Genomic DNA, 23,214 nt, shown 5'->3' with positions numbered 1-23,214 from the left:
GCTCTTCCTTTTAAAACTTTTCGAGGAAGAGAGTCAGTAAAGGTCAATATGCTTGAAGTTTTGGTTTAAAATTATAGCAGAAAGGTGTATTTAGGAGTTGTGGACGGTGATTTTGACTTATAAAGGTTACTGCTAGATGACGGCATTAAGCAGCATCAGATCTTTAGGAAAAAGTCCTTCCAGCAGCTACTAGAGGACGGAGATCAGTTGAGCATGTCAAGGCATTCACAAAAGAGCGATCAATAGCGAGAAACCGGTGACAAAAATTACAGAAAGAAAAGACCAAAAAAAAAAACCGTGAGGATCTATGTGCGTTCGATACCCTTGTGTGAGTGTCTTTGCTCCGAATTTAGCTTGGCCCAACAGAAGAGAACGAATGAGGGCTTGGGCCCGGTTCTAGCAGGGCAGCGAGGTTCTGCCCACAGAACAGACATGAAAATGTCCGGATTCATCCGTCAACACAGAGGAACACGGGATGACGACGGGGAACTCGACGCGGCCACGTTCACTGCCACGGCCACGGACACCGCGGGCTGTCTGGTCCCAGGTTCGGTTCGGGGTGCGATCGTGAGAGACGCGGGTAGAAAAAGTCACGACTTACAAATCTGTTCTTTCACCCAAATGCGTGAAGCTTCTGGTTCCTCTCACCAGCGGCTTCTTCACTGACTCCCTGAATGTGTACGTGCACCGATGTGACCGAAGATCACTTTGTTGGAGAGATCTTAAACATCGTGAGGTGTTTTGTAAATGTGAAAGGTATTTGTATGGCTGGTGTTCAGTATGGCTTTAGGCTACGTTCTTCTTCTTAAATATTGGGTCTCCTTCCACAAAAAGTGTAAATACAGTGAAAGGTTTTAAATTGCATGTTTTTAGTAGAATAAAAGGAAGAATGCAAAAAAGAAAAAAAGAAAAAAGGTTGAGGAGGTCACCGGGATTAGATAAAGGGGGCTTTCAGGTCGTTCAGTGGGGCGTAATCGAACGCCGCATATGGAAGAAACAGAAGACGGCGAAGAGTGAGAGGCCTCTCTCATATAAGCAACTGGAAGAAGGAGATAGGAAAAGTGTCAACAGTGTTTCACAGCGCAGACTGAGACGACGGCCTATCTCCAAGCCTTTGAGATAGCAGCAGCAGCAGCAGCGGCAGCAGCAGCGGCAGCGGTGATGGCGGCGGTAGCGGTGCCTATATTTAGCAGGTTTAGATGCGGCTCGTGTCGCCCGTCAGTCAAACACCGTCCCGCCGAGGCCTTCGAATGTTCAGACGGCGTAGAGAGTTATCACCGCTTACCACGCCACCAACTACAAACAAACCATCAGCTGGAGGATCTGTTTATAAAGCACTTTGAACCAATAATGCACTGATCATCGTCCCAGTATGAATCATCTCTCGGCTTTTAGCAGCACACACTGACTGAAGACAATGGATATAAACTTTTACTGTTGTTTCTGTTTTCTAAAATATCTCTTTAATACGCCGTCATGGACGTGTTGAGATGAAATGTGACTTTAATGGGATGCAGACCGTCGTAACGTTTTCATGGGCAGAGGGGGAGAGAAAGGGAGCTGTACTAAATTGGGTTTCCAAAGATAAATGACTTAATAATAAACTCTTCTTATGATGATTTGCTGATGGTAAGTTCAGTAGATTTTTTGCTTGTTCTCTTGACACAGTCAGTTTGGCACCTGGTTTTGGTCTCGCTTGGAACAAAACGACAGACGAGAGGGGAGGAGGTCTGGGACCTTGATCCCAACAACATCAAACCGATAAAAATAGTTGGAATGGTTAATGATTAAAGCCTGGGCTTTGAAAACAGGGACAGTCCTGACGGGATCCAAGTCGCTTCCACCTTCTCTCCGTTTTCTTTTCCCTCACAGGTTCACATCCACTTGTTCGGCAGTTTTCACACTGCAACAGAAGAACACAACACACACAGGGTGTTTGTTAGGATACATTCAATCCAGCTTTGCTGTGTGCAATGTGCTGACGTAAATGTTGGTTAAAAAAAAAAAGACTCAGCATATCCTCAGTATGTATATAGTCGTCTGGAAATGTTTATAGAAATCACTGGTATTTCTACCCCATTTCACTCAACTCGTTGCGTGAACTTCTTTTCATCTTCTCCCAAACCGACAAGATGTGAACTAGTTCAACCTTTTTGTCATAATTTCTTATTAAAACAGCTTTTGAACTGTGAACAATGGTGGTGCACAAATTTATGAGCGTATTTAAATGACTGGCAGGGATTAACCGTTATAAATGTGAAATCATTTCAGGGAGTGGGTGGAGATGTTTTGCATAAGTTGTAATTTTTCAGTAACTTTTTTGTTACCAGAAAAAAAAAAAAAAAAAAACACATTCTCATTGATGGTTTGCTGCAATCTGGAATCACAGGGTTTAATATGATTGATTATTTCTGATCAATGCCAAAAAGAAAAAAAATACCTGATTTTCGTTGAAAACATAAATTATTACATTCTGCTGGTTATGTCTGAGTTCTGTGGCATCATTCCAGTCTGTGAAAGCAATTCTTCACATTTGATTTTCATCTGTAATGAAATATCAAACTAGGGCTGCAAATAACAACTGTTTTCATCGTCGAATTATCTGCTGCTTATTTTCTCGACTGGCTGAAAAAGCGGGATAGATATTCTTCACTATTTTCTGACATTTTATCAGAGCCCAAGGTGACGTCTTCAAATGTCTTGCTTTATCCAACCATTAGTCCAAAACCAGAAGATATTCAGTTTACAAAGATATAAAACAGAGGAAAGCAGAAAATATCAACGTCTGAAGCTTTTTTTTTTTTTTTTTAGTATTTTTACTTGAAAAATAATGTGCATTATTCAGAAAAATCTAAGCAACAACAGCGACCTTTACTGATTTGAGTGAAATTAAAAAATCTTTCAGGGAGGCCTTTAGTGAACCATGTAAAGATATTCTAAGCTTTAATACTGATTTAAAAAAACCAACTCCACAGTGTAAAAATACATTGTTTACCTCAAAATGTCGGCAAGAGACAATATCCCTAATTCCAGTAATGTGAGGTCAGTAGAGTCCAACTGTCCGCACTATTTATCAGGAAACACTTAAGATATTGCTCACAAGGTTGACTTTATTACTTCCTGTGTCAGGAAATGCACAAACGCATCGCCCGGATTTAATTTGGGCAGAGAGGACGTTTCTGTCATTGGAGACACTGTGATTTAGGCCGGGAGGTTGGAGGTAATTTTATATAATGCTCTGGCCTTGAGCAACTGTAAGTACAGCTACTGAATGCCTGATTAAACCTGATATTCTGCTTAACTGAAGGAGCTATAGCACACATACTAGCTCCTACGATGCGCGCGCAGGCGCACACACACACACACACACATTAAACATCAGCTGACAGAGGAGATGGGAGCAGTCGTGATCCGACTTTGATAAAAGGCAGACGACATGACAGCTTCCATATGGACTGACAGAGGGACAGAGGAAAGAGACCACAGATGTGTGTGTGTGTGTGTGTGTGTGCGTGTACTTGTACTTCCATCTTCGCGAGGACCAGTTTGAGTTATATACCTTAAGGAGTGAGGACATTTTGGGAAAGCGGCGACATTTTGGCCGGTCCTCACTCTCTGACCCCCCATTCACCGGGGCCGTTCTGGGGTTGAGACCTGGTTTTTCAGGGTTCAGGTTAGAGTGAGGTTTAGGTCAGGTTGGGGTTTAGGGCAACGGTTGGGCTTAGGCATTTAGTTGTAATGGCTAAGGTTGGGGTAAGGGGCTCGGGAATGCATTATGTCAACGAGTGTCCTCACAAAGACAGAAGTACAAGTATGTGTGTGCATGAGTGCTTGTGTGTGTGTGTGTGTGTGTGTGTGTGTGTGTGTGTGTGTGTGTGTGGGTGTGTGTGTGTGTGTGTGTGTGTGTGCGTGCTCTGTTTACAGAATGAGGCCTGCAGCGCCAGGAATGGGAGGGGCTCAGCAAAGCACTGCTGTCAGGAAAGAATCTAACAAACCCTAAAACTGATGGGCTCTTACCCTCATCTAATACTTGTAGTTTATGTTGCCATAAAGTCTATGTACTGAGTGACCTTCATGACCTTTGACCTATGGCCCCTGTGATACCACGCACGAGAGGAAGGATTCCACGCTGGCCTGAATACAAGGCAACATCTTTCACTGGGAATAAGGTTTGAAAAAGTGGGGATTGTCTCACACTCAAGGACGAATATGATTCATTTACCGTTGACGACATCGGGTGTTATTTTTGACTGGTACTATGGTAACTATGCTGTTATATTATGGGTTTGTTTGCAGTCTTAACGTTGTTAGGCCGGCGAGCGTTTTCAAGTCCGCCTACAGTGAGTCTTTCAGCGTCAATCAGCCGTAAAAGTGTTTTGTTAGTCCGGTTTTAACCTGCAGCAGCTTCCGAAGGCTGGCGTACCGCGTTCTGCTGCCACGGATGTAATAAATGCCGGAAAGTTCGCATGGTCTCCCCGACGTCTGCAGCGCAGAAATTAGCCAGGGAGAAAATCCGTCCAACGGCCAAGGGTTACAGCCCGTCACAGATGATGAGCCCGAAGAGGCAGTGAGAAAAAAATGCCAGCTGTCGGAGGGAAAGGGTTGTGAGAGAGCAATCGATTCGCTGCAGTAAGTCCGTCAGTTGGCCGGTAGCTACAGCTGCTGAGAGAGTAACCTGCCCACAGACGTCCCGCCGAACAGAAATTCAGAAATAGTCAGATGACTATGAGGTAATGAGAAAATCACAGTTCAGATCCACTCACTATAAGCCTCGTTTTACAGTGTCATGTACAAGGGCATGTTTCAATAAAATAAAAGCTGTCCCACGGACAGCGGCAGGTGCTTCAACCAAGTACGGCACATCAGCTTTACCTATTACTCTGAGCACAGGCAGGGCAGAAACCGGAAGTCTGCTCACTAATTCATCTGTTTGTGAGGACGAGACATGGGCCTGGTATCTGCAGACCGCTGTTAGCTGGTGCCCCGGAACAAAGCAGCATCCACACACCGCTCACTCGACTTCCACCGCCTCACATCTCGCAGCCACAGACAGAATGTTTCTTCAGCAAACACAAAACCAAGAGCTCAGATCAGCGCGCAGAGTCGTTTTTCCAGTCCGTCCCGCTTGTAAACGCTCTCGATGCAGGTCGACTCATACAACCATAGAACCATATGGTCATATAACCATTACCTTTTTAACTTTAAATGACCTTTTCCACAAATTAGACATTTGAAACATCAGGGGGCCCCGACTTGCAACAAATGCAACAGGTCACCACCGCGCAGACAGAACATTTAGCAGAGATGTACATGTTTACTGAGACAGTCGGCAAACTCAAAGATCGAACTTTACTCGGTATTTCAAGAAACGATACTGGATCATTCAAATAAAAATCCTGATTAATCAGAAAAGGTTGTTTTTTTTTTAAATTTATTTATTGTTTTATCCAGCCCTATTATTTGGACCAAGTATTTTTTCAAAAGTCAGGTCTAAAGGTCAGTTGGTTCCAGCTGTTTCACAACAATCAATATCAATCAATAATCAACATTTCATATCTTCTGCTGCTCAGCTCATTTTCAGGTTGGAGCTACAGGTTGGGAAAATTAATTAGACCAGCTTAGTTAATGTTAATGTTGATGAATTTAGCAGCTAACATTTAAAAACTGTTGTATTTCCGGCTTATTGCCCAACAACAGGTGATCACAGATCTAAAGCCAATCTCTTCTATTTATTTACAACTTTAGTTACTTGCAAATGATGAACGATAAACCTTTTAAGAGATTCGATGAGGGATTCAAAAGGATTTAGGTTTGATAAGAGGATCTGATAATGGATTCGGATTCAACAAAATGCTATCAAACCCCGGACTGACATACACGGTAGGTCCGGCAATGACTTCATCCTGCTGTGACGAGATTCCCGCAGGCCCTCCTGGTTTTTCTTACCAGGAAGCTCGACCCTGTAAAGGAAACGCACTTTTAGATTTCGAATTTCTATGTTTAGGTGCTGGTTCTTTCTGTAGCAAACAAAAAAATGAGATCGCCAGCAGGACAAGACTCGGTCTCCGGAGCAACAGCATAACCCAACAGCTGACAGAAGCATCGGAGCTGCAGTTTCAAAAGGCGAAACGTGCAACAAGACATCGGATAGACGAAAACCCGCAAGGTAGAGAATAATTATAGCGTAGGAAATGATGAAAAGGGACTTTGCTCTCTGAACGTAAGTGGAGGAGAAAAATATATGAGAACAGGATGTTCTGATCCCAGGGTTGAGGAGTTGACGGGAACTATTTCCTGGACCACAGTAACCCACAAACCTAGCGGCCACAACTTTCCTGTCTGCCGGACAGTTCTGGGCGCTCTGCTGCCCTGACAGCCTGGCTTCACATCAGCGTGTCCCGACCCCCCCCCGGGGGGCCTTTCCGACCCGCTTCCTCAGATGTGGGAAATAAGGAGCCCCGCGCTGACCAACCGCCGAACTTCCGCCGGCTTTCTAGGCAATAAGTGCATTAAGTCAATAAAAATAGAAACAAAATAAATAAAAAAAAACACTCAAATCCTGAATGTGTGCACACAGATACGGATGTGTCTGTTCAAGGATTAAACATGGACTGGGCGCCCGCCGGTTTCACAGGATATAAATGTAAGACTTCGTGGTACTCGCTAATAAATTCGACCAAAATTTAACAGCCGGCAAAACCGCACATAGGTAGTAAAACTTCTAAATGAATAGCACATTAAGATACAGACTTCTGCAGCATTTTCAGTCCATTTTTCTTCCTGAATTTGATATTATCGCCTGGTAAAACAGGATGTAAGGGCCAGAGGGGGGACTGTTTTATTGGCTGTTATTGTTTATGCTTACTACAACACAATGAGGTAACACTAAAGACAACACTGTTGTCCAGGAAGTTAAAGTAATGGAATTTTGACTCTGACTGTGTTTTTTTAAAGGATATTCTGCTTGTTAATCCCCTTGTTTATTAATCTAAGACTCTGTGCGTGTGGGTCAAACTTACTGTGAGAAAGTACAGTGATGAATATAGGAGGATTATAATACAACATAAGCAAATAACAATAAAAGCACCGCCAGCCCTGTTTACACCCCCAAATTAAAAAAATTCTTACATGAAATCTGCTGTTAGTTTACATCAGTTTTCAAAATAACCAGATGATAGAGACAGAGAAAGGAGTCTATCACTCCTAAAGGGGAATTACGTGGTTACAGCAGCCAAAACCAAACAGACAGAGAAAATAGGACCTTTATTATGTCTTCCCGCTACAGCAACGTGTTTATTAAGCATGTCTTCCGGTTTTCTTATATACTGTATGACTGCTTGTGTTTATGGCTTACTTGTATGGCTGCGTCTGTATCTGTCTGTCTGCCTGCCTGCATAAACCTGTGCAGGGTCTCACTCCATCTTCCTGCTTTTCCCGTCTCCCTGCTGAGCCCGGCCATTTGTCTTTGCTCTGTGTGCCGCACACATGTATGGATTTTTTCCTCGCTGCTTGTATACATGTACCTGCTGCTCCGCCTTCCTGCCAACAGCATGTGCCGGAACACTATAGCCGTGTCCCATTTCTACACAACGCAGTATATTACTACTATACAATATACACTATATAAAAGGTGAGCCTGGAAATGCGCCGGACACTTGAAAAAAGTAAATAAATAAACGTGTCACTACTCTCTGTGAGACGAACCATAAAATGGTGGAGCCGTTTCAAAACATGTCTTTGGAAGTTCTGTACTTCAGTTTCTAGTCATTTATGGGCTGACACATACCCGGTCAATTACTGGTGGGGGGGGGTCTAGTAAAGTGACATATACCTTGATGCTATCCACATTGCCCACCCCTACTGTTTTGTAGTCAAAGGAAAATCATGATTCATGACAAACTGTGACTTTTGAAAACCACTGCTGATTAAACGTCACAAGGGGGGAGAGCTGAGTGTTTCCCAGGAGATTCTGAACTTAATTTTTTGTTTTCAAAAAGATCAATCTGATGCCGTTTCACCACCGACAATTTGTTTAAAGCCTCTGCAGCATTTCCTTTGTTCCGTGATTTACGGGACACTACTGTCTGTCGCCGGCACACTTTGAAATATTTATTTCACGCTGACTTTGAGAACACTTCTGTCACTATTCCAGTGTGTTCACACCAGCGTGGCTACTCAAAACCGGCTTGGAATTAATATGTAATAGCTTGGACAAATACTGTATATTACTGCATTCCCTGCTTTAAGTATCTGCCGGGGGTTGAAAAGGGCAGGTTCCTCCTGATTTTAGCAGATCCAATTAAATAATACTGTGAGTAAATTTTAAGATTGCTATTTGATATATAACTTTCTAAATGCTGCATCTTCTGATCTCCAGTAATTTATCCAAACCGCAGTAATTCCAAAGAAAATCTACTTAAAAATGCAGTTATTTTAAGCACAGCGAGTTACAAAACCTAAAATGTGTGAGCAATGCCTTCCTGAGTGATTCAGACATTTAGAGATGTGGTACCAGTCTGTTGACTCTCTGCCACATTGTGCTTCAATTACAAGGAACTTGACAACTTGTAGTTCGGAAAGCGCGTATGGAAAAGAGAACCTCAGGTTAGAGAGGGATCTGACTTTTGTGAACGCTTTAGTCTTGGTATTCAGGGGAAATTCTGCAATACTCAATCTTTTTTTCCTGTCTACACTGTTTTTGCAGGCTGGCTGACATCTTTCTACTAACTGATAATTGTAATACTGCAGTTTATCGATGAGATCATATATTAATGCAACAATTTGGATGATCAATTAACAGTTTCACTAATTTAATAATTTAGTAAATGAAGCCAAATACAGTTTCCAGCTCCTCAGACGTGAGTTTTTGATGCCTCTCTCTATTTTCTATCATTTTACTGTGGATTTATTTGGTATTTAGGGGGCTGGAACGACAAAGACGGCCTTTTTCACTATTTTCTGATATTCTGTAGACCAAACAATTAATACATTAGTAATTAAGAGCAACTGAAAGGGCGAATCAATAACAAACAAATATTGTTAGTTGCAGCCCTAGAGGAGTATCTGATGTAATGCAGTTCATTGCACTGAACATCACATTGATTATTTACACATGGTAATTATGTATACATGTCATTTTGTACTATACGTCAATATTGAAAAAATAGTATTACTATCTTTACATTGATTTCAACCAGTCACCCAGGTCCTACTACCTATATATGTGCCTGCACATCTGTCTCGCTGCTGTATGCCCGCCTGACTTTCCCTTGCAGGGACACATGAGCTTTAAAAGACACAGAAGCCCCCCAACAGGCAACGAGTTAGTGCAGCAGACCCCCTGTAAAACACACACACACACACACTATCCCTCCATCCATTCACTCCCTCCCTCTCTGGCAGTGCGTGGGCCGAAGCGTCTCTCTCAGAATAGCACTGCAGCACTGAAAAGAGAGAAAGCGAAAAAACAAGGGGAGAAGAAAAAAAAAAAAAAAAAGACGTTTGTTCCCGCTGTTACTATCTGGAGCTTTTTCTTTTTCTTTCTTTGTGTCATGTGCGTTTTTCTGTAACACAAACAAACGTCAGTCAGTCCGGCGGCGTCCACATCAACAACGTCGGTCGGCTGTCATCTCACCGTGGTGGGTTTCTTTATGAACACACCGCACTCCACCTGCCTCCTCTCTCACCTCTTCTCTGACCCTTCCTCCCTTTCTCTTCTTTGCCCCTCGACCCCCCCCTCTCTGAAGCATGCTGGGAAATGTGCCAGCGCATAGGGGAACATAGCAGCGGCGGCGGCAGCAACAGTATGGCTCTGCATTCTGACATGGACTGGGGCGAAGCTGGCAGAGCCGTCGCCGCTGTGAACCCTGTCCGTAAAGGTCAATGCACTGCCCTTGGTCCTGACACAGTGATGCGGCGGCGGTGGAATAAAACTGGTTTAAAAATAAAAATCCATTAATGCAGCCTAGTTTTCAGACGATAGTGTTAAGTGGGGAGTATTATAGAAGGCCCTGTGCTTCCATTAACTCTCATCAGAATGACGCTACATAAAAAGTCATAACGATTTATTTCGGCCAGAGTTGAGTAATCTGGTGTTTGGCGGGTTGAGCCATAACGACACAATTCAACAAAGTACGTTACATCTTGACGAACACATACAAAGCACGGTGATGTGAGTCATTTAGTGAGGTTTGGGTTTTTTATTTTGCAGACCATAAATGTATGGTACACGACTTTCACAATGCTTTCATAAACTCGATTGCCTCATATTAAACACTTTATCACTGCCGCCAGGAATCAGATTTAGAGCTCAATAAAATCCACAATAAAGGAAACAACATTAAAACTACCTATTTATAATATTAACTATCCTATTTCTGAGGGACAATATAATTAAAATATGTCCAATTATAGTCAGAATGAACAATACTAATTCAATTAAAAAGGGAAACAAAGCCCAGTTATGGTGGTTAAAGTACATACTTTGCTGTAACTAAAGTATTGTGTTTATTATTGATTATTTTTTCATATAATCAATTAATTGTTTACCTTTTTCTAAACATTATGAAAACTCCCAAGGTGACTTTTTTCCCGAGCAATTGTCCAAAACTCAAAGATATTCAATTTAAAATGAAATACAAACCGAGAAAAACAGCAGACCCTCACAAATGAGGAACTGGAAGCTGTGAAACTTTGGCGTTTTTCTTTGATAAATGACTTAAACCAACCAATCATTTCTGCTGCCATCGGATTATTCTCTCCTGCCACAAACATTTATTTTCATTACTGATTACTCTGCCGAGTATTTTCGCAATTGATTAATTGTTTTGTTTAGCAAACATTAACATTAACAGTGAAAAATGCCCACCGCAATATCCTGGAGGTCAAAGTAAAGCAGTAAGTTCTTACATTTGAGAGTCTGGTGCTATTCTTTTTTTTGGCATCTATCTAAACAGTTCCCGATTCATTTTCTGTAGAGCGACTAAATGATTAATCAACTAATCGTGGCAAAAACCACCGTGTACTGTACACAGGGCTGATACAATACCCTCTTTACCCAAACCTCCTTACCGATACCAAAACGATACTTTTTTTACAAACAAGTTTCGTCTATAAAACCTTTTTTTCCCATTAAGGAAAGAAACTGAAGTTCTCAAATTTTAAATGTCGTCTAAACACAAGCAGCTGTACTCACTTTTGGCATTTTTGCCGACTACTAAATTACTTAAACATATTAATCAACTATTTAAACTGATTGTAAATTTTCTGTAGATTATCTAATCAATTAATTGACTAATTATTTCAGCACTACAAGGTACAATAAGGAAATAGAAATGTTTTGCTTATTGCACTACTAATTCCCCTCTGTACTAATCTAATAACAATCTAATAAGATTTCTAATGACTATACTAACAATATAAAACACCCATAACACATTCGGTTAAGCAAATTGATTAACAAAAATGGAACATATTGCCAGGACAGAAAATTAATATGAATTCCTGTATCATTAAGGATAGACCAGCCAAAACCTGTGGCTTCAACCAGCTGTTTCCCAGAATAAAGTCAGGGCCCTGCCTCCGCCACCTCTGGCCCGTCACTGTGGGCAATTCCTCTTTGTTTGTACCTGTAAACTTGGAGGCAAGGGACGTCCGACAGAGGGATCCCACAAATGATCGTCTCCACAGACACTCATCCACTGCAACAAAGGACTCAGCTTCCTGTCCCACTGCTTCAACACTTTTTCTTTGTCATTTTTTTCTGCGAATTACTGCAAAGCGCACAGCTTCGCCGACATTTGCATCCAGTTAGAAATTTTTTTTAACCCTGGACCCCTTCCATTTCTCACATCACCCGTCGGCCCCACGTTGCCTGGAATCCCATAAGGCTTTGTGAAGCGAATCGCAGACGCCACGTTGCCTCGCACTGCTTTCAGTGGGTCTTCACTGTTAAAACCTCACCTACTGCAGTCTGACTGCCGCCCGCACCTACGCTTACAATATATGCAGTAATTCTGAAGCTACTTTGATTCAGATAACAGGACTCAACTCTAATGACTCATTTTCCAAAGTCTTCTTCATTTTGAGTTGTGATTCCTCCAAGTGTCCTAAAACTTCCGTATGACATGAGCACTCTACAAACAAGTGCTGTAAAAATCAGTGAATATTTAGTCGTTGTATCATGGTACACCATTGGGGATACCTATGAAATACATAACGCTCATCATATTTTCTATTCCCATCATGCCACCTGCAACATCTTAACTTAAGCAACAGTAGTATCAACCTGGGACAGGGGTAAACTTTAAGGCGTTCATCCATGTGAAGGTCTATTTACTTCATCTCATCTTCAATTGCTAAAAATCAATTCATTTTCGAGGATCTGAAGATTATGCACAAGAACACAACTGCCCCTGACTTGCCCTCTGGTCCACCTGGCCTACTTTTACAAAGGCTGTCCCTACATAACACCCTGGACCAATTCCTGAGGACAGACGCCACTAAAATGCCATTTCCTATCATCAAGGGACTTACCTGCAATTTTTGGGGAGGCACAGAAAACAATTACTTATTTTGAAAAAATTTGCTCAAAGCAGCCCATTTCACAACCTTTGCAACCCCCAATGGTGCTGCATGAAAGGTTTTATATTACCCACAAAGTTAGTTCTATATAATCCTGCAAATGACGTCCGCTGTATTGTTTAGACAAACACAAGTTCTTTAAAGTCTGACTATTATTTAAACTCTAAATTTGATCCAGTCAGCAGAACCCATCTCGCAAAACCTTGTCACGGTGCTCCTGTTAACATGTAATAGAGGGTTTGACCTTTTACAGTTCGACAACGCGCACAATCCCGCCGAAGCCCGACAGGACCTGAAGAGCTTGAGGTTGAACACAACCAAAAGGTTAATAGCAGCCAATACCATTACGTATTACATTAAATATTAAAACCCCATTGATACTGATTATTTTTCCCTTATCACATGCTGCACCTTACAGATACCACTCTGCACACAGAGTTACTGGGCCCCACTCCTGCTCTCGACACAAACACAAACACAACGGGAGTGATATCAAGGGGAATCGTGTCTTAAAGGCAAACCGCAGCGATTCTGTATCGCAGTTTTATCACGTTCGGGGACTTGCAGGACATGTATTATTAAAAAAAAAAAAAAAAAAAGAATGATCAAAATCAACGCATCAGAGGCTGAGATAACCTGACTTCCTGTTTAATCTGTGGAATGTCCCTTTAATATTTACAGTTAGTTCACCGGTTAATGCTACTTCATCCTGATGGGGCCATTTTCATTTTCTACTTGGCTGAAACGGGACGAGAATTTTGTTTAAAAAAAAAAAAAAAAAAAGGGGGGGGGGGGTAAAATTAATGAATAAATTATTGAAAGTGCTGAATAAATTAAAGAATTTGTTGCCTAACTTTTTTAGCATCCAGGACCCAGTGAGTTTGGAAATTTACAGCCAAATACAAGTGGAGTTGGGCGTCTTTAAATCTAAAGTCTGTTTAGTAAATGAAAAACAGTAGCGGATGACACTCTCAGAAACGTTCAGCTTAAACAATAGTGAAACCTTTCGCTGTAATTTCATTGGCATAGCAAAGACGGACCTTCCTAAAGCAGTGAGTCCTTCCAAAAATGTGAATTCTGACTGTCTGATTGGAGCCTGTCTCGAACCTGACCTGAACCACTCATTTGTAAAAAAAAAAAAAATAAAACTGGTGCCCACCCTTGGTTGTGCCATGATAAAGCTGAAATGAACTACTACAAAAAATAAACTCAGTGAATGAACCAAACAAGAAAACATGACGTGCAGAATAAGAGATGCAAAAAAAAAAAAAATGCCCAATAACTGTGAAATGACATCGTCTATAAAGCAACTATATGAGGAGTGAGCGTTTACTCAATCAGCAGAGCTTTAATCAATACTGAGGTGAATCACTGTTTGTGTCAGGAGTTATTATGTGATATGTAAATGTTGTTATTGATTACATCGTGTACTCGCAGTTTATTACACCAGATGCTGTCGTCACGACCGTGAAACAGATAGTGACAGCCACTGTGAATGAGGACCATTGTGAGGCATCTCACAGATAACACACATTTTTTTTTTTTTTTTGCTCTATTAGTCCCAATGCTGCTGGCCTGCGAAACCACTCTGACTATTTCTTTCAAAAGATTATCGACTGTATAATTAGTCAATCTGATCTGGGTGATAATTATTCCCTTTCCGTGGAAACATCGGTGTAATTTTGTCTCAGTGACAGCTTCAGAGGGCGTAAATTTAAACATAATGTTTTGCTGTCATGTATGTGCAGCAGTGGGATGTGGCCACACTCTCCCATCTGTTGAAGGTGGTTGATATGACTGGGAAGAAAAGGCCTCACAGAGAGAGCTGCACCTCCCTCGCAGCCAACTGGAAGGTGTTGGTCCGGCGAGGGACATTCTCAGCTCTCATCATGCCAGCTGTACACCACTCCAGGCCTGAGGACTATGACTAACCACTCGCTAAATAATTTCAGTTTGAAACAGTGGCACTCGGTGGCCGCTCGGCTCCGCTCAGACATGAACACTGGCGAGCCGGATCGGCGGAACGTGTCAACAAACAATCTTTGCAACAACCATGACCGCTGCCAAGTGTCTTCCCGGGAAAAACGAGACAAAAAGGTTGCGGGAAGATGCCAGACAAAATATTTACATGCATATAAGTGAGGGGTTACACTGTGTACGGGAAGCACTGTGATCATAAATAAGAAATTACTACAAGCTGTATCTGTAACAGTAAAGTAAGGAGAAAACACTATACCGTTTTTTTCAAGTGGCTATAAAATATCATTCGATTTACCACTACATGCTTTTACATGCAAGTCGTTAAATCTAGCAGCCAGGACTGCGTCGTCAACAACTGCTTGACTTTGAATAAAGTGACATGCTCCCACGCAAAAACAAAGTGGATGTCAATGTTGCCTGCTAAAAGACTTCCTAAATGTTTAAATTTAAAAGGAACAGTGTATAAGAATCCGGGCGATCTATTGGCAGAAAATGGAATATAAGATTCATAATAAGGTTTTCATTGGTGTAGGATCACCTGAAACGAGGAATCGTTGTGTTTTCGTTAGCATAGAATGAGCCCTTCATATCTACATAGGGAGGGGGTCCTCTTCCACGGAGCCCGCCACGTTTCTACAGTAGCCCAGAACGGACAAACCAACGTTACGAAGGTGAGGGGTGAGGGTATTCAGGTGGTTTGCAATCCTCACCAGTAGATGCCACTAAATCCTCCACACTGGTCGTTTAAGACGAACCCAAAAAACGAAAAAAAATTGGCAATGTTTTATTTTACAGGTCCATTTAATTTCCTTGAAACTTTCCTCTTAGTTTCCTAAAAATTAGCGGCAGTGAATTGCAGTGAATTAAACACAAATAAAAGGTACACCATTACTGTTACATTGTGTGCAACGTCGCACACAATGGCGTAACACACCCAGAGGCATTAAAGCAATAGATTCCACGGTATAAGCACTATGGCAAAGATCTTGACATTTTCTCATTTTGGGCAGCAAATGACGATTATTTTCATTATCAGTTAATCTGTCCATTTTTTTTTTTTTTGCTCTATTAGTCCCAATGCTGCTGGCCTGCGAAACCACTCTGACTATTTCTTTCAAAAGATTATCGACTGTATAATTAGTCAATCTGATCTGGGTGATAATTATTCCCTTTCCGTGGAAACATCGGTGTAATTTTGTCTCAGTGACAGCTTCAGAGGGCGTAAATTTAAGCATAATGTTTTGCTGTCATGTATGTGCAGCAGTGGGATGTGGCCACACTCTCCCATCTGTTGAAGGTGGTTGATATGACTGGGAAGAAAAGGCCTCACAGAGAGAGCTGCACCTCCCTCGCAGCCAACTGGAAGGTGTTGGTCCGGCGAGGGACATTCTCAGCTCTCATCATGCCAGCTGTACACCACTCCAGGCCTGAGGACTATGACTAACCACTCGCTAAATAATTTCAGTTTGAAACAGTGGCACTCGGTGGCCGCTCGGCTCCGCTCAGACATGAACACTGGCGAGCCGGATCGGCGGAACGTGTCAACAAACAATCTTTGCAACAACCATGACCGCTGCCAAGTGTCTTCCCGGGAAAAACGAGACAAAAAGGTTGCGGGAAGATGCCAGACAAAATATTTACATGCATATAAGTGAGGGGTTACACTGTGTACGGGAAGCACTGTGATCATAAATAAGAAATTACTACAAGCTGTATCTGTAACAGTAAAGTAAGGAGAAAACACTATACCGTTTTTTTCAAGTGGCTATAAAATATCACTCGATTTACCACTACATGCTTTTACATGCAAGTCATTAAATCTAGCAGCCAGAACCGCGTCGTCAACAACTGCTTGACTTTGAATAAAGTGACATGCTCCCACGCAAAAACAAAGTGGATGTCAATGTTGCCTGCTAAAAGACTTCCTAAATGTTTAAATTTAAAAGGAACAGTGTATAAGAATCCGGGCGATCTATTGGCAGAAAATGGAATATAAGATTCATAATAATGTTTTCATTGGTGTAGGATCACCTGAAACGAGGAATCGTTGTGTTTTCGTTAGCATAGAATGAGCCCTTCATATCTACACAGGGAGGGGGTCCTCTTCCACGGAGCCCGCCGCGTTTCTACAGTAGCCCAGAACGGACAAACCAACGTTACGAAGGTGAGGGGTGAGGGTATTCAGGTGGTTTGCAATCCTCACCAGTAGATGCCACTAAATCCTCCACACTGGTCGTTTAAGACGAACCCAAAAAAAAATGGGCAATGTTTTATTTTACAGGTCCATTTAATTTCCTTGAAACTTTCCTCTTAGTTTCCTAAAAATTAGCGGCAGTGAATTGCAGTGAATTAAACACAAATAAAAGGTACACCATTACTGTTACATTGTGTGCAACGTCGCACACAATGGCGTAACACACCCAGAGGCATTAAAGCAATAGATACCACGGTATAAGCACTATGGCAAAGAGCTTGACATTTTCTCAATTTGGGCTGCAAATGACGTCCACTGTATTGTTTAGACAAACACATTAAAAAAAAAAATTTCATTATCAGTTAATCTGTCCATTATTTTTTCTAATAACCCGATTAATTGTTTTGTCTATAAAATGCCAGAAAATAGTAGAAAACGCCTTTTATTTCCCACAGACCAAGACGACATCTTCAGATGTCTTGTTTTGTCTAACAAACTTTCATGTGTGACAGAGAAAAGCATCAAATCTTAACAGTTGAACAGCAAATATTTGAGATTTTTGTCTTAAAAAATTACTAAAACGGTTATTCAAACAATTAGTCACAATTTATACTCTATGGCGTCACACAGTCATCTACCCCAACCTTATTAGACGTTATTGGTTGTTGCTGTTATTGTCAATTTAATTATACAGGGATTTAGTCTATTTATTCATTTAAAGTTGTGATATGATTATAAGCAGTATTGAGTAGGAGATATGGGTTCATTTCAGTAGGAGATTCACAAGATCAGTAATCTGATAGATCTTGTATACAGCCAATGATTTATTATCTTGGAGTCAGTTTCTTTCATTCACAGAAACCTATAGGAGCCACTGGCACAGGGGCAATGTGCCAATATTAAAGCTGGGTCTACATACTCAGAAGCTGAGAAGTTCATGCAAAAAAAAAAAAGCTTGTTTTACAAATCTAGAGAGTCAATTCAATTCCAGGAAGTGAAACAGGCAAAGTGTGAATAAAAAGCTGCTCTACTTTGTCTTTGCATAAGGGATGCGATCGACTCTAAATAGCTTCCAGTCCTGTCGCGCAGGCTCTGAATCTGCTCCACTATCACGGTCTACATTCCCGACTGACCTGGGAACAGCCAGCAGTGAGCCCAACCGGGTCAGCCACATGTCACCCATTAAACTGGAACTTTTAATAAAGACGTCTGCCAGACGACGAATGGGTCGTTCCAAAATTAGACGTTTAACATCCCGGTAACACTGTTCTTGAGGTCCGCCTATTTAGCATCTGTAGTAGTATATAATCATTCAATAATAGTGTTTATAACACCCTAAAATGTAGTTATAAGTAGATACAAGTGTTCATTAATGTATATGTTAACAACTATACCTGCTCCTGTGGACACCCATAAGTGGAGGGTGCTGTAAACACAGATAATGAATGACGATAGGTGTAATAATATAAAGTATGTCTTCAGGAGAGGTTAAAATTGTTGTCACGTACAGCACATTAATAAACACTTAAAATGTCTTTATAGCTGCTTTACATCTACATTATAGTGTGTAAAAAACATTTATTAAATGTTTCTACACTTCTTGGGGACTTTTTAAAAAGTCACTTAATTGTTCTATAAAATAATGAATGGTGCACAGTTACATCGTGTCCCTTTTAAAAGGCAGCGAGTGACACTGGACGGTAAAGGTTTTGGTTATGTGTGCTGCTCTTCTCAGAGATGATCATCTAAAAAAAATACACCTACAGATGTTGGATCTGGGTTTTTCCACACCTGTAAATAGGCACAGTACATATCTCACTCACATCAATGAGGAAGTGGAGGAGTCCCAGGAAGAGGAGTCACTGTGCGGCACAAATACAACAGCTTTTTGTTCCTGAAGGTTGCTGTACGCAGAGAATACCATCGGCCATTTGTGCCCACACGGCCGGGGATGACATGAATACCTGAGTGTGTCCACAAGCCGCCGGTAAAATCCCCCAACATCCGGGGGTGCGGTCGAGGCCGCTTGTCTACGCACAAAGCCCGTTTCCAGCTCGTTCTCCGGGGGGGGGACTGAAAGCCTGACCACCACCTATTAGATTAATCACCGCTGACTCATGAAACGACCATAATGGACGCTGAAGCCGCAGACGATCCACCTCCTCCACCGCATCGGGAATGAGCACAACCCGTGAATGAGCTAAAGTCACCCATCGTGCCACGAGGGACAGCAACTTCAGATCATTGTCTAGACTGCCTTTTAAGACAGCGAGGTAAACGTCACCCAAAGCACACTGCATTCTGAGGAACGATCCCCCTCTGATACTCTGACGCTGTTATGTCATCCGTCTGTGATGTGCAACGCTTTTGTCATCAACTCGCTGTACCAAATTTCTCGGTTGCCTCCACTTCAGTCAGTGGTTCCCTGCGTTTCCCAGAATGCCTTTCAACAGCCCCCGGAGAGTGGGCGTGAACTTGTTGATTTCACTCAAAGGTAGGCGTACATAGGCACACAAACAGCTTCAAAGCGCGATCAGTCAGCTGTAGGGTTATACGCGTCTATAATCGCAGCTATGCCCCACACTCAAACGCAACATGTCCTGTGGCTGCACTGCAGTCGGGTCTATGGAGGCTGCTGTGGGAGTGCAGCGTGCTCTCTCTCTCTCTCTCTCTCTCTTCCTCTCCTGCATAGGATTTTTACCCGTCATTGGTGATGTTAGACGTTAAAAACGCTCTGAGAAGATGCCGCTGCTCCTTGACTTTGAGGACCTGACATAGAAATGTGTCATTGACAGCTGACGCTTTATTCGATTAATCGACTACTTGATCGACAGAAGATCGGTCTACGCTACAATTCGAACAATCAATGAAGCCATTTATCAAACCAAATTGCAAAGTTGTAAATTGTAATTGTAAATGGAATAACTCTGGTTTTTTGGACTGTTGGTTTGACTTAATTAGTAATTTTAAGGGATCCTCTTGAGCCCTCGGAAGGTTTGACGGACATTTTTCACAATCTTCCGACATTTTATAGACTAAATGATTGATCCATCAATAGAAAAAATTATTTCTAGATTAATCAATAATGAAAATAATCCTTAGCTGCAACAATACTCTGTTTTATGTAATTATAAATTAAACACCTTTGAGTTTTAAAACATTAGTCAAACAAAATAAGCAATTTTAAGGCATCACCTCGGGCATTCTTCACCATTTTAGACAAAACTGAGACTTTGGATGTTATGTGTTCAGAGGATACATCATCCATGTTTATAGTCCTGAAATGTTTAATCAATTGATCAAGTATAGATTTAAAAAAACAATTAAAAGCCTGATGTTTTGATGATCAATTAACTGTTTGAGTGATTTATTGAGCAAAAATGCTCAACGTTTGCTGTTCACAGCTTCTCAAAAGTGACGAATTTCAGCCTCTCTGCATTTTGTACATTTATAAATAGAATATGTTTGAGTTTTCGACTTTGTGAAGACATCAATGAGAAGACATCACCATGAGTTCTGGAAAACAGGACGGATATTTTTTCTCTATTACTGACATTTTACTGACTGAAAATGAATCGACAGATCAATCAGGAAAGAAAACACGCCACATACGTTGCAGTGCTACCTCGATCCCTGAAACGTTTCCTGCTACCGAACTCCGGGGCAGCTGTTCATAATATCCGGGTGTGATATGCAGATGTTAAATCCTCCGTCTTTATTTAGAGTTAGCTCAGGGTGCAAAAGCTGTTGTTTCACACACTTACTGTTTCAGGTTGTATTTGAATTTTAAGTTTCAATTAGTCACTTTGCTACAGGTGAAGCATCACACCAGGATTTTTTTTTTTTTTTTATGTGTCCAAAGAGGCCAAATCTAAGTGTGTGAGGACGGGAAGCACTTCTCTAATGTACCCTCACTTTAGTAACCCGCTGAGGCAGGTGTAGGTGTGCAGCTCTAAAAAATCCTGGTTAAAACACATCCCTCGACCACACATGGCCCCTGCAACCATATGCAAGCTGATATCATCCACAAACACTCACCTACACAGACGCCCACGCGCCTGCATGCCCAAACGCACACATGCGGGTTAGGTAAGGCTGGGCAGCACCTGCGAGCCCATGAGGCAGCAGTGCAGGGGGCGAGCAGTCGGCTTGCAGTGTTCCTGCGTTAGCAGGATGCATTAGCATTCATGAGGCAATTATGCTCACGCCGGAGCCAGTCGTGGCCCTGAGAGTGTGTGTGTGTGTGTGCATGTGTGTGATCCGTCTTTTTTTCTGCATGGCTCCCATGTGGCACGCGCTGGCAAACACATGCATACGAAAACACACATTTTTTTTTTCCCCATTTCTGTTTTGTCAAGCTGCTATAGGTGACTCCAAGTGTAACCGATGCTGCTGCTGCTGCCGCTGCTGCTGCTGCTGCATTCGGGGCATCGGTGAGACACAAAATGGGAGGGTTTGGTTGCACTATGCCGAGGCGTTCCTGCATCGTATGTGTGCGTTCATGGCAGCGGAGCCTCGTGATGAAACCTGTTCGCCTGCCCGACACACTGCAGCACCACCCGCACCGACGAAATGAAGGCACCAAAAGAAAAAAATTAATAAAAATAAGAATACCTGTAATTTCCTTTACGCAGGGGCTCCGCGGAGAGGATGCTGATCCTATAGATGCGGCGCCCGTCACCATTTTCCCCCTTTTAAAGAGACGGGAGAGAAAACAGTGCATCGTTTGAATTGAACTAAAATGCGGTGGAGATAACAGGTCCCCCCCTCAATAAGATAAACGAGGGCTCAACAATGAAGCGCAAACATCGCAGTGGCACACATGCGCCCTAGAGCCGAAAATGTGGCATTATTGACGACTCCGACTTAATGTCACTCGCCGGCAATAACAATTAAGAAACCGAGAGGACGCTGTGATGCAGACCGCGACCCCCACAGACCCATTTTCCCCTTCACCAAATGTGACCAGCTTTGAAGTTACGCAGGGCTGGACACATGATATGTCACTTCGATTCACAATTTCCACGTCTCTTCAACAAGAAGCGCAGATTTTTTTTTATTTGTTTTTTTTTTTTTTTTACCTTCTGTCTTCTTTGCCCTCTCCGCTTGGATCCTACTGTGGCTCCCGGACTGTGAAAGAAAACGTGTCACCTACATTTTTCATTGTAATTCCCAGGTCTGGAGGAGAGAAAATTGATTCAGCCGCAGTGAAGCCTCGCTCGCTGTTTCCCCCTCCGACGCGAGGAGAAATAAAACCGAACAAAACACGAGGAAAGCGCATAAAATCGGTGAGAGGACGCGCGGCTTTCGAGTCTGGTCGCGTTGTTTCGGTCCCGTCGTTGCGCCGTAATGTCTGAGCGCTCTCCCGGCGATGCTCAAGGGGGCTCCCGCGCACGGTGGCGTCGCTCAACCCGACTCTCCGACGAGGAAACCGCTCTCGCTGGGGTCCGCCGGGGTCCGCCGAGGCTCCGCCGTGCTCCGCGGCCCGCAGTCGCCGATTGGACGAGAGGGCACTTGCCCACGCTCGCAGCGCCCGAACACCGGAAACGATCGACCAATCGTGGAGCGGGTAGTTCTCGCCCTCGCACGTGATTGGCTCTCGTCGCGTTCGAAACCGTCGCTAAGTTTCCGAGACACGCGGTCGTGCGGCCGCTCACGGTTGATGTAAATATTAATGCGCTGACATTTAATGTAGTTCAGTAGGGACGCACGCACCGAAAATGATTACTCATCCTCGTTAGCTAAGGAGCTGTGTTGTTTGGCAGACATGACGTTTGAGTCTGTTTCTGTTTTAGTTTTTAATTTGCTTTTCTTTTTTAAATCATAACGCCGGGTCCTACTTGTTTTCATTAGCAGGTGTCACTGGCTACCTAGACCGGTGCCGGTTGTACTTAGCTAGCTGCTGTCCGAATCTTGTTTGTTTTATCGCCGCCGTTTAAGACGTCTCTTTTTCCCGTTGTTTATTCGCATCGTTCCTGATATGTAAAGACCTCTGCAGTGCGCTGACGGTTAATGTATCCGAATATATTTTTTTAAATATGTTTGACTAAACCTACAGTATTTGAATCACCGAGCCTTATTTGTTTTCATTAGCAGTTCTTCCTGTAGACGTCACTTGCTACCTCGGCTAACGTTTGCTGTTTACGCGGGTGTTTCGCTAGCTTAAATCCAAATTTCGTTTGCGTTGTCCGGTCATCGTTTCTTCCTTTTGTTATATTTTTTTATGACGACCTCTTAAGTGATTTTTTTTTTCTTGCAAAAATGATCCTCCCATCCAAATAGCTTTTCCTCTTTAGCACATGATTCAATATTGTTAGCTGCTGCTATTCTCGAAGGTAACAGACCTTAATGTTAATGTTAATGTTAGCAGAAGTTGACTCCTGGCGACAACTAGTCCAGTAGGTTACTTTGTTGAGTTCATCGGAACCACTTTCCACTAAAGAAACAGTCCTTATGAA

At 42.5% G+C, this 23,214-nt stretch overlaps 1 long non-coding RNA gene across 1 annotated transcript; it reads right to left on the bottom strand.

Annotated features, from left to right (window-relative positions):
- Nucleotides 1-1,169: 1,169 nt before the first annotated feature.
- LOC120786512 lies at nt 1,170-22,216 on the bottom strand. Its single transcript, XR_005706726.1, has 3 exons — nt 21,838-22,216; nt 21,371-21,447; nt 1,170-1,903 (listed from the first exon to the last, which is right to left on the bottom strand). It is a non-coding gene; the product is annotated as an uncharacterized LOC120786512 (long non-coding RNA).
- Nucleotides 22,217-23,214: the final 998 nt, after the last annotated feature.

Source organism: Xiphias gladius, chromosome 24 (genome assembly GCF_016859285.1).
Source record: "Xiphias gladius isolate SHS-SW01 ecotype Sanya breed wild chromosome 24, ASM1685928v1, whole genome shotgun sequence".
NCBI lineage: Eukaryota > Metazoa > Chordata > Actinopteri > Istiophoriformes > Xiphiidae > Xiphias > Xiphias gladius.
This window is presented reverse-complemented; position numbering and strand designations above follow the sequence as displayed.